The sequence below is a fragment of the Antechinus flavipes genome, chromosome X (assembly GCF_016432865.1).
Source record: "Antechinus flavipes isolate AdamAnt ecotype Samford, QLD, Australia chromosome X, AdamAnt_v2, whole genome shotgun sequence".
Classification (NCBI taxonomy): Eukaryota; Metazoa; Chordata; class Mammalia; order Dasyuromorphia; family Dasyuridae; genus Antechinus; species Antechinus flavipes.
In genome coordinates, this window is record NC_067404.1 from 10503071 (window position 1) to 10513044 (window position 9974).

Genomic DNA, 9974 nt, shown 5'->3' on the forward strand with positions numbered 1-9974 from the left:
CTTATTTCAGTGTTCAGATTTTCCCTGTTTCACCCAGGGGATGGGAGGGAAGTTGATTGGGAAGGGCTGACGGAATACAAGTGTATATTGGAGGGAAAGAAAGGAAACTTAAATAGAGTCTCCTGCCTGGACCCCTTACCCCTACCTTACCTCCTAACCCAGTCACTGGACTTAGGTTCTGTGAGCTCACAGTGAGCCTGCTGCTTTGTCTGAGGCTTTTAGGTGGGTTGGGTTGAAACCTGAAATAAAGAGATTTGACCATCTTAAGCTTCCACCCTCTCCCAAACAACCCCCCCGCTTAAAGTGCTCCATCTTTAACACGGCTTCTGAAATCAATTCCTTGACTTTAGGTGCTCTGCTTAAGGGCCTCTCCTCCCCAACGAACTTTCCCCAGCTTGATTTCTTTTACTCTTGCTCCATCTTTTAAACTTTCTGACTTTTCATAATGAATGTTCATTTTGCAGATTCTAATAAACTTGTGGGTTTTAGAGAGACCGCTGAGTTGTTGGTATGCCTTCCTGTCACTCCCACGGGTCGACATTCTGGGCAGAACTTTTGGAGAAGGCTGCAGAGTCCATCTGAGTAGCTTTGGGACTGTAAGAAAGGCACTGAACTTCAACTCCTGCCTGTGTTTAATGCCACCTGCTGGCAGTATCATGATGGCTGGGAAACTTGGAGGGGGCAACACAGGAGAGTAGGCTTTGGGCGCTGTCTTGGAGATCAACTTTGAATCTCAGCTCTATCCCTTTCGTGAACATGTGACCTTAAGCGAGTCACTTCCTTCCCTGGGCTCAGGACTCTTCTGGCTCAAGCTAGAATCCTATGTTTAACTACCTAACTACCCGTTTCCTCACTGATATCATAGGAGTACCGGGGTACTACCGGAGTACCAGGTCTTTAAGAGGCCAACCTTCAAACTATCTGCTTCACCACTCTAGGCCTCAGTTTCCTCATCTTTAAAATAGAGATAACACTCCTTGCTCTATCTTCTTTGTCATAGGGAAAGAGCATCAAAAACCGTGAAGTGACATGGAAACGTGCCATCTTCGTTATTTTAAAGGAGCAGGCGAAGAGGACAGCACGTGGCCACAGCACAGGGAGTCAGGACTGGGCCGGGCCAGATTGTCCAACGGGGAGATGGCTGGGAAGTAGCATGGCACAGGGGAAACTGTTAAATGGGATTCAGGGAACCTGGGTTGAAATGGTGACTTGGCTATATTCTAGGTGATTCTGGGCAAGTCACTTAACTTTACTCAGCCTTTGTTTTCCTTAGCCAAAAAGGAAAGGAGTTGAGTCATTTGGCCTGTAAGGCCCCTTTGAGCTTTAGATTGAAGATTTGGGGCCCTCTGGGTTCATTTCAACAATCATGAGGTACTCTGGTTGCTGCCTGAGAGTGGAGCTAGTCAAGGGCAGGCAGACTAACACTGACAATTTTGAGCTGTCTACCAGCTATTAGAAACAGATGTGGAAACAGCCAACACCTCCTCAAGACATTTTCCTGTTTCCAAAAACACTTGTTCCTCTGGCTAATTTCCTCCATCTTGTCCCCAACTTCTACCTTCTACACTCTTATCCATCTTCATCACTTCTTTGTTGTGATAGCATTCCCCCACACATATGGATTTATGTGCATCTCAGCAAAACAGCTGGGAGACAAAGCTTCACAAATAAATCAGAATGGTGATTCACAGCTACACGAAGATGGTGTTACACAAATTTTATCTGTGTCCTTTTTAGCTAGATTTCTGCAAGGAGATATAAGGTGAGGGAACTGTAATTGCCACAGATTATTCTCACCCTTGCCACTAGAAAGTCCTGGACCAGTGCCTGCTAAAATGCCAACTCCCACAGTCAGAAGCAGGTGGAGGGAAAGACCTCCACAGTCAGTGATCTGCCCAGAACACTTCAGCAAGAGCAATAAACCCCCAACTTGGGATAAAGGATTCTTGGAGTATAAGAAAAATTGAGGATTTGAGGTACCAACTGAAGGACCAGGTCTTTCAGCCACCGAGCAGCTGCCTCTGCTCTCTGAATGAGTCCCAGCCCCAACTGAAGGCTGCCACATCCTGCAGTGAAAGAGAACGGCCTGGCCTCTATGCCTTTCCCTCTTGTGCCCAGGAACAGGAGGGGTGCTGAGCTGGGAGGGTAGCTGTCTTGAGCCCTCCTGGCCTAGTAGATGCTAACCTGGAGCCCGTGGGGGTGGCCCATTCTTGGAACCTTCCTTATTCTTCACTGGCACTGCATAAGCTCTGACCACTTTCTAAGGTCTAGGAATAAAGTGGGTTTGAGGAATGGTCAAATTTATGGTTTATGCTACTCAATGGAAATCCCTTCACTGTTTTCAAAGAAAAAGCAATGAATATCAGGAAGTCAAAGAAGCATAGGAAAACTTCCATGCACTGAGGGGAAATGAAGTGAGAATAACTAGGGAACAAGATGGGATCATCAACTCATAGATTTAGGACCAGAAGGAGCCCCCGAGACTATCAAGTCAGATGCCCTTATTTTTAGTCATGAAGAAATTTAAGTGATTTGCCCAAGATAAATGACTGAGAGAGAATTTGAATCCAGATCTTATTCTAGTTCTCTATTAGACTATACTGCCCTTAGACCACACCCACTACAATAGTGTTGAGTGTAAAGTACTAAAAACATAAAACAAAAACAAACCACATAAAACTAGACAGAAGACCTTGTTTTTGTTTTGTTTTGTTTTAAGGATTTGATCATGCTTATATGATTCATAACTTCCCCAAATTATGATGACACATTTTTATAACGCTTTTAATAAGTGGTAGCATATTTTATAAGGTTTTTTCCTTTAATATTAAAGATAGTTTTCAACATTTGCCTTTGCAAAACCTTGTATTCCAAATTTTTCTCCCTCTCTTCCCTTCTCCCCACCCAAGACAACGAGCAATCCCATATAAGTTAAATATGTGCAATTCTCCTAAACATAATTCCATATTTGTCGTGCTAAGCAAGAAAAATCAGACTTTTAAAAGGGGGGAAAAACAGGAAAAAAAAATCCAAGCAAACAACAATGGAAAAAAAGCTGATCCACATTTAGTCTCCATAGTTCTTTCTGGATGCAGATGGCTGTTTCCATCACAAATCTGAGGATCTTGTTCTTGGAGCAGCCTAGAGGTTAATTTCACTGGGTAGAAGAGTATGTGTAGGAGAGTTAGCGGTAAAACTGGAAAGGGAAGAGGGGGCTGAATGATAAAGGACATATTGTATTTGCTCCTAGAGATCTTAGGATTCAATAGAGTTTATTAAGTAGGATAATGACATGGTGGGCTCTGTACCTTAGGAAAAATCATTTTAGTGTCTGAATGGAGAACATATTGGAGGGAGAAGAGACAAACAGGCAGACCCTCCAGTAGCTATTGCAGTAGTTCAGGTGTTAGGTGATGAGAGCCTATATCAGAGTGGTGGCAGGAGTGTCAGGGGAGAAAGGGGGAGAGTATTAGAAAGATGTTTTGAAAACTAGATTTGGGCAACAGAACCAGATATGGAAGGTAGAACATAGCCTCAGAGTCAGCAATACCACTAGCGGACGTACTCCAAAGAGATCAAAGAAAGGAAAAGGACTCATAACATATAAACATATTTATAGCAGCTCTATTTCTAATAGCAAAAATATCCTGGAAATTAAAGAGCTATGCTATTGAGGAATGGTGAAATAATATGAATGTAATGCAATATTAAAATAGTATCATAAGAAAATAGAGTTTCAGAAAAGTGTGAGAAGATATAGATAACCTGGTGCAGAATGAAGCAAGCAGGACCAAAAGAACAAATTATATAGTGGTGACACCATTTAAAGACAATCCATTCTGAAAGATGATTCTTCTGATTGATGCAATGCCTGACCATGCTTCCAGAGCTCTAGTCCTCAACCATACTCCCCTCTCCTGAAAAAGGGAAGGGATGAACTCATGCTGCCCATTGAGCCATGAATATGATCAAGACAGTTTCTTTCCCTAAATTCTAATTTGAAATAGAGCTACTATTTTCTTTTTCTTTTAATTGTTGGTCATGGGTGAAGGAAGTGGGAAAAGAGAAAGAAAATTAGTATTGATTCCAGATATAATAAAAGTATATGAAAAAGAAAATGGAATAACAGAACCAAAAAGATGTGACCCCACCTTAGCTATACTCCTTTAGCAAATAATCTTTTAAATTACATTCTTTTTATTTTTTTTCTGGGAAAAGTGAATGCTTTGAGAGAATGGAGAAAATGGCTAATTAAAAAATCTAACAGAAAAAAGAGAGAGGGAATGTCGGAGCTTTTTAGTATCCTTATGTAAACAATCAATCTAGGGGAAAACATACCTACCAATCACAATGAATACTCTAGCACTTACACTTCTAAACATCTAAATGGCCAAAAATTAAGCTCTATTAAAGCAAATGCAGTCTCTGGGCTGAGCAGACAGATGTGTTTGGGGGGGGGGGGGAGTTTGATTTTTAATGGCACTGAATTATGAAACTTTGGTTAAATGAAATCTACCTCTCCTAAAAAAGGGAAGGTAGGAAGAAAGGAAAAAAGGAAGGAAGGAAGGAAGGAAGGAAGGAAGGAAGGAAGGAAGGAAGGAAGGAAGGAAGGAAGGAAGGAAGGAAGGAAGGAAGGAAGGATGGATTATAACACAGATCTTCCTGATTCCAGGTCCCCATACATTATGTCCCATTCCAGGTTCCTATCTATCACACTACACTGCCTTTCATATGCAATGACAATAGCAATGTAACTGGAAAGAATAAAAAGTTGTTAGGTGATGAGAACCTATATCTGCTTAATTGTATTAATGTATAGGCTTATCCTATAAGGAGAGAAAACAAAATGTACAGTCAGTCAACCCAATAAGGCACAGGTGTTTATGAAGCACCTACTCTCTGGAGAATATCTTGTTCCTTTCTTCATGAAGGTGAGGAACTTGGGCTTGGAACCGGGGTGTCAGCTCATTTCACAGAGACAGGAGGCTAATGATCAGAAATGTTTTTTTGTAAAAATAACAAAATATTACAAGGAAATTTTTAAAATTAATACTATATATGTGGAGGGGCGGAGCCAAGATGGCAGAGAGGACACATGCTTCTTTCTGAACTCGCAGGACCCTCAACTAATTAGCAAATCCAGCCTCTGAATTAGTTCTGGACTGGCAGAATCCACGAATATTAGGAGTGCAGCACACTACCAGCAGAAGATAATTTCAAAGATCGTCAGAAAAGGTCTTTTTTGGTTGGGCATGTGTTGGCATATAAGATCCTTTTTAATTTCTTCTAGGAGGTTCTTGTGTGGGGACCAATTTATATCACCCTTTGGTGCTTTGTTTGGAGATAATCTGCTTTTATTTTCCTCCAGGTTTGAAATCTTTTTTTCTCTTTCACCATTAAAAACTATCTATGGTTAGAGTTCTCTTTACCTTTTTACTCATTATCAAAGAAAATAAACTAACAAAAAAACAAGTGCAGTCTGCTTTTTTGGGGGGAAGGGGGGCTGGATGGTATTACCAAGTTTCCTCTACAGACTGCAGGGGGTAACAGTGAGGCACTAGCAGGACAGCAATGGTTGTACTGCATCTGCAATCTGAGACTCTGAGAGCATGCTGAGACACTCCAGGTGGGTGTGGCCAGGTCCTGAGAGATCGTAGCTTTTTGGGGTTATAGTCTTTACCCCCTGTGTTTATAACTTCTCTGCTGATATACTGGCTTGCTGCCAAGGCAAAATAGCCACACTGTGGTAAAGTTCTTTCCACAGAAAAGGCTGAGATCACACCCCCACCCCGCCTCTGGTCTGCTCAGTGTGAACTGCCTGCTGTACTCTCACTGCCTGCCCTCAGTCTGCATCTGATCTGACCATCCCTGCCTGAAAGCAAAAACAGACCTTTTCTGGTGAATTTTGAGGATATCTTCTGTTGGTAATTATTTGTGGGGTGTTTTCAGTCAAGCACTAATTCTGAGGCCTTGTCATGAAATAAATTCTGAGAGCAAAGATGGAGTTTAAGTAGATGTGTGTGTACTTTCCTCCATCTTGGCTGGAAGTCCGATCCAACTTTTTTTTTTTAATGAGTAAAAAGGCAAAGAGAACTCTAACCATAGATAGTTTTTATGGTGAAAGAGAAAAAAAAAAAAGATTTCAAACCTGGGAGAAAATAAAAGCAGATTGTCTCCAGACAAAGCCCCAAAATGTGATATAAATTGGCCCCCACACAAGGACATCCTAGAAGAAATTAAAAAGAATCTTTAAAAAGAGCTAGAAGAAAAATGGGGAAAGGAAAGGAAAACTTTGCAAGAGGGTTTGGAAAAGGCATATAACTCATTAAAAGATAGATTTGATAAAATATAAAAAGAAAACAACTCTAGAGGGGAAAAATTGTGAAATGGAAAAGGAAAATAACTCCTTAAAAAACAGAATTTGTGAAATGGAAAAAAAAAATTCCATAGAACAAAACAACTCATTTTAAAACTCAATTGGACATATACAAAAAGAACTTTTAAAAAAAGTAAATGAAGGAAATAATTCACTAAAAATCAGAACTGAACAAATGGAAATGAATGACTCGATGAGACAACAAGAATCAGTCAAGCAAAACCAAAAAAATGAAAAAATAGAAAAAATGTAAAACACCTACTTGGGAAGACAACAGACCTGGAAAATAGATCTAGGAGAGGCAATCTAAGGATTATTGGACTCCTTGGAAACCATGATGAAAAAAAGAGCCTACGCACTACTTTGCAGAAAATCATCAAAGAGAACTGCCCTGATATCATAGAATCAGAAGGTAAAATAACCATTGAAAGAATTCACCGAACAGCTCCTGAAAGAGAACCCAAAATTAAAACTCCAAGGAATATCGTGGCTAAATTTCAGAACTATCAGACCAAGGTAAAAATATTACAAGCAGCCAGAAAAAAAACAATTCAAATACTGAGGAGCCACAATAAGGATCACCCAGATCTAGCAGCTTCTACTTTAAAGGGCCTAGAATCTGATATTCTGAAAGGCAAAGGAACTTGGAATGTAGCCAAGAATAAACTACCCAGCTAAACTGAGCATTTTCTTCCAGAGAAGATGGGCATTCAATGAAACAGATGAATTCCATTTATTTCTGATAAAAAAGAACAGAGCTAAACAAAAAATTTGACTTCCAAATATAGGATTTAAGAGAAGCATAAAAAGATAAAAAGAACTCTTGAGAACTGTATACATAGAGAGTGCATGTATAATTTGAATTTGTTGTTATAATATAAAAAGGAACTAGATATGGAAAGGGGATTGTAACAGAAAAAGGGAAAAGTGGAGGTAAAATGATGGAAATTACATACCAGGAAGGGGCAAATAAAACCTATTATAATGGAGGGAAAGAAAGGAGGGGAATGAACATTGTGTGAATCTTACTTTCATCAAATTTGATTCAAAGAGAAAATATTAGACATATTTGGTTTGCAGAGAAACTTCCCTCATAGGAAAATGGAAGGGGAAAGGGGGAAAGGGAAGGGGTAGGCTAAACAGAAGGGAAAACAGAAATAGTAGGAAAAAGGTATAAGAAAGAGGGAGGGACTCTAAAGAGGGAGGGCTTCTAAAGGGGAAGGGCTGCTTGAGACAAGGGGTGCTCATAAGTTAAATACTGGGGAGGAGGAAAAGGGGAAAAGGAAAGAGAAAAGTGTAATCTGGGGATAATAAGATGGCAGGAAATACAGAATTAGTAGTTTTAACCATAAATGTGAATAGGGTGAACTCTCCCATAAAGCAAAAGCGAATAGCAGACAGGATTAAAAGCCAGAATCCTACAATATGTTGTTTACAAGAAACACATTTAAAGCAGAGTGATACATACAGAAAAAAAGTAAAAGGCTGGAGCAGAATCTATTATGCTTCAGGTGAAGTTAAAAAAAAAAAAAGCAGGAGTAGCCATCCTGATCTCAGATCAAGCAAAAGCAAAAATGGATCAAATTAAAAGAGATCAGGAAGGAAACTATATCTTGCTAAAGGGTATCATAGATAATGAAGCAATATCAATACTAAACATATATGCACCAAGTGATATAGCATGGAAATTCCTAAAGGAGAAGTTAAGAGAGTTGCAAGAAGAAACAGACAGGAAAACTATAATAGTGGGAGAGCTCAACCTTGCTCTCTCAGAACTAGATAAATCAAACCAATAAATAGAATAAATAGAATATTAGAAAAGTCAGGTATGATAGATCTGTGGAGAAAATTGAATGAAGACAGAAAGGAGTACACTTTCTTCTCCATAGTTCATGGAACCTATACAAAAACTATTTATGTATTAGGACATAAAGATCTCAAATTCAAATGCAGAAAGGCAGAAATAGTAAAAGCATTTTTTCAGATCATGATGCAATAAAAATTATATTCAATAAAAGGCCAGGAGAAAGTAGACCAAAAATTCATTGGAAATTAAATACTCTCATCCTAAAGAATGAATGGGTGAAAGAGCAAATCATAGACACAATCAATAATTTCATCCAAGAGAATGACAATAAGGAGACAACATACCAAAATTTGTGGGATGAAGCCAAAGTGGTAATAAGGGGAAATTTTATTTCTCTAGATGCATACTTGCATAAAATAGAGAAAGAGAAGATCAATGAATTGGGCTTCCAACTAAAAAACTTAGAAAAAGAGCAAATTTAAAACCCCCAATCAAATACCAAACTTGAAATTCTAAAAAATAAAAGGACAGATTAATAAAATTGAAAGTTAAAAAAGTATTGAATTAATAAATAAAACTAAGAGTTGGTTCTATGAAAAAAACAACAAAATAAATAAACCTTTAGTAAATTTGATTAGAAAAAGGAAATAGGAAAAATCAAATTGTTAGTATTAAAAATGAAAAGGGAGAACTTTCCTCTAATGAAGAAGAAATTAGAGCAGTAATTAGGAGTTACTTTGCCCAACTTTATGCCAATAAATTTGATAATCTAAGTGAAATGGAAGAAGACCTACAAAAATATAAATTGCCCAGATTAACAGAGGAGGAAGTAAATTGGTTAAACAGTCCCATTTTAGAAAAAGAAATAGAAGAAGCTATTAATCACTTCCCTAAGAAAAAATTCCCAGGACCAGATGGATTTACATGTGAATTCTACCAAACATTTAAAGAACAATTAACTCAAATGCTATATAAACTATTTGAAAAAAATAGGGAATGAAGGACTCCTACCAAATTCCTTTTATGACATAAAAATGGTACCTATACCTAAACCAAGTAGGACAAAAACAGAGAAAGAAAATTATAGACCAATCTCCCTAATGAATATTGATGCAAAAATCTTAAATAAAATATTAGCAAAGAGATTACAGAAAATCATCCCCAGGATAATACACCATGACCAAGTAGGATTTATACCAGGAATTCAAGGAGTTCAATATTAGGAAAACTATTAGCATAAGTGACTATGACAATAACCAAATTAACAAAAATCATATGATCATCTCCATAGATGCAGAAAAAGTGCATTTATTTTAACATATTTAGCATGTATTAGACTACTTGCCATCTAAGGGAGGGGGTGGGGCGAAGGAGGAGAAAATTTGGAACGGAAGGTTTTGCAAGGGTCAATGTTGAAAAAATTACCGATGCATATGTTTTGTAAATAAAAAGCTCTAATAAAAAAATTAATACTATATATGTGATATTAATCTAGACAATCTCCAAGGACCTGTTCAGCTCTAGTGGCTCAGTTCTTCAGATGCTGTCACCTACCTCCAGGCATAAAAATATACAAATCTTCTCCTTCTCCCTCTTCTTTTCCTTCTTCCTCTTTTCCTTTTCACTTTTTCCCCTCTTCTTCCTCTCCCTTTTTCTTCCTTCTCCTGTCCCTTTCTGTCTTTTCCCTCTCCCTCTTTCCTTTTTCTCCTCTCTGCCCCACCCCCACTTCTTCATTCTGGGCCTGTGTTAACCAAGTCTAGCATTCTCAGACACATGAGGTCAAAGCTGCTG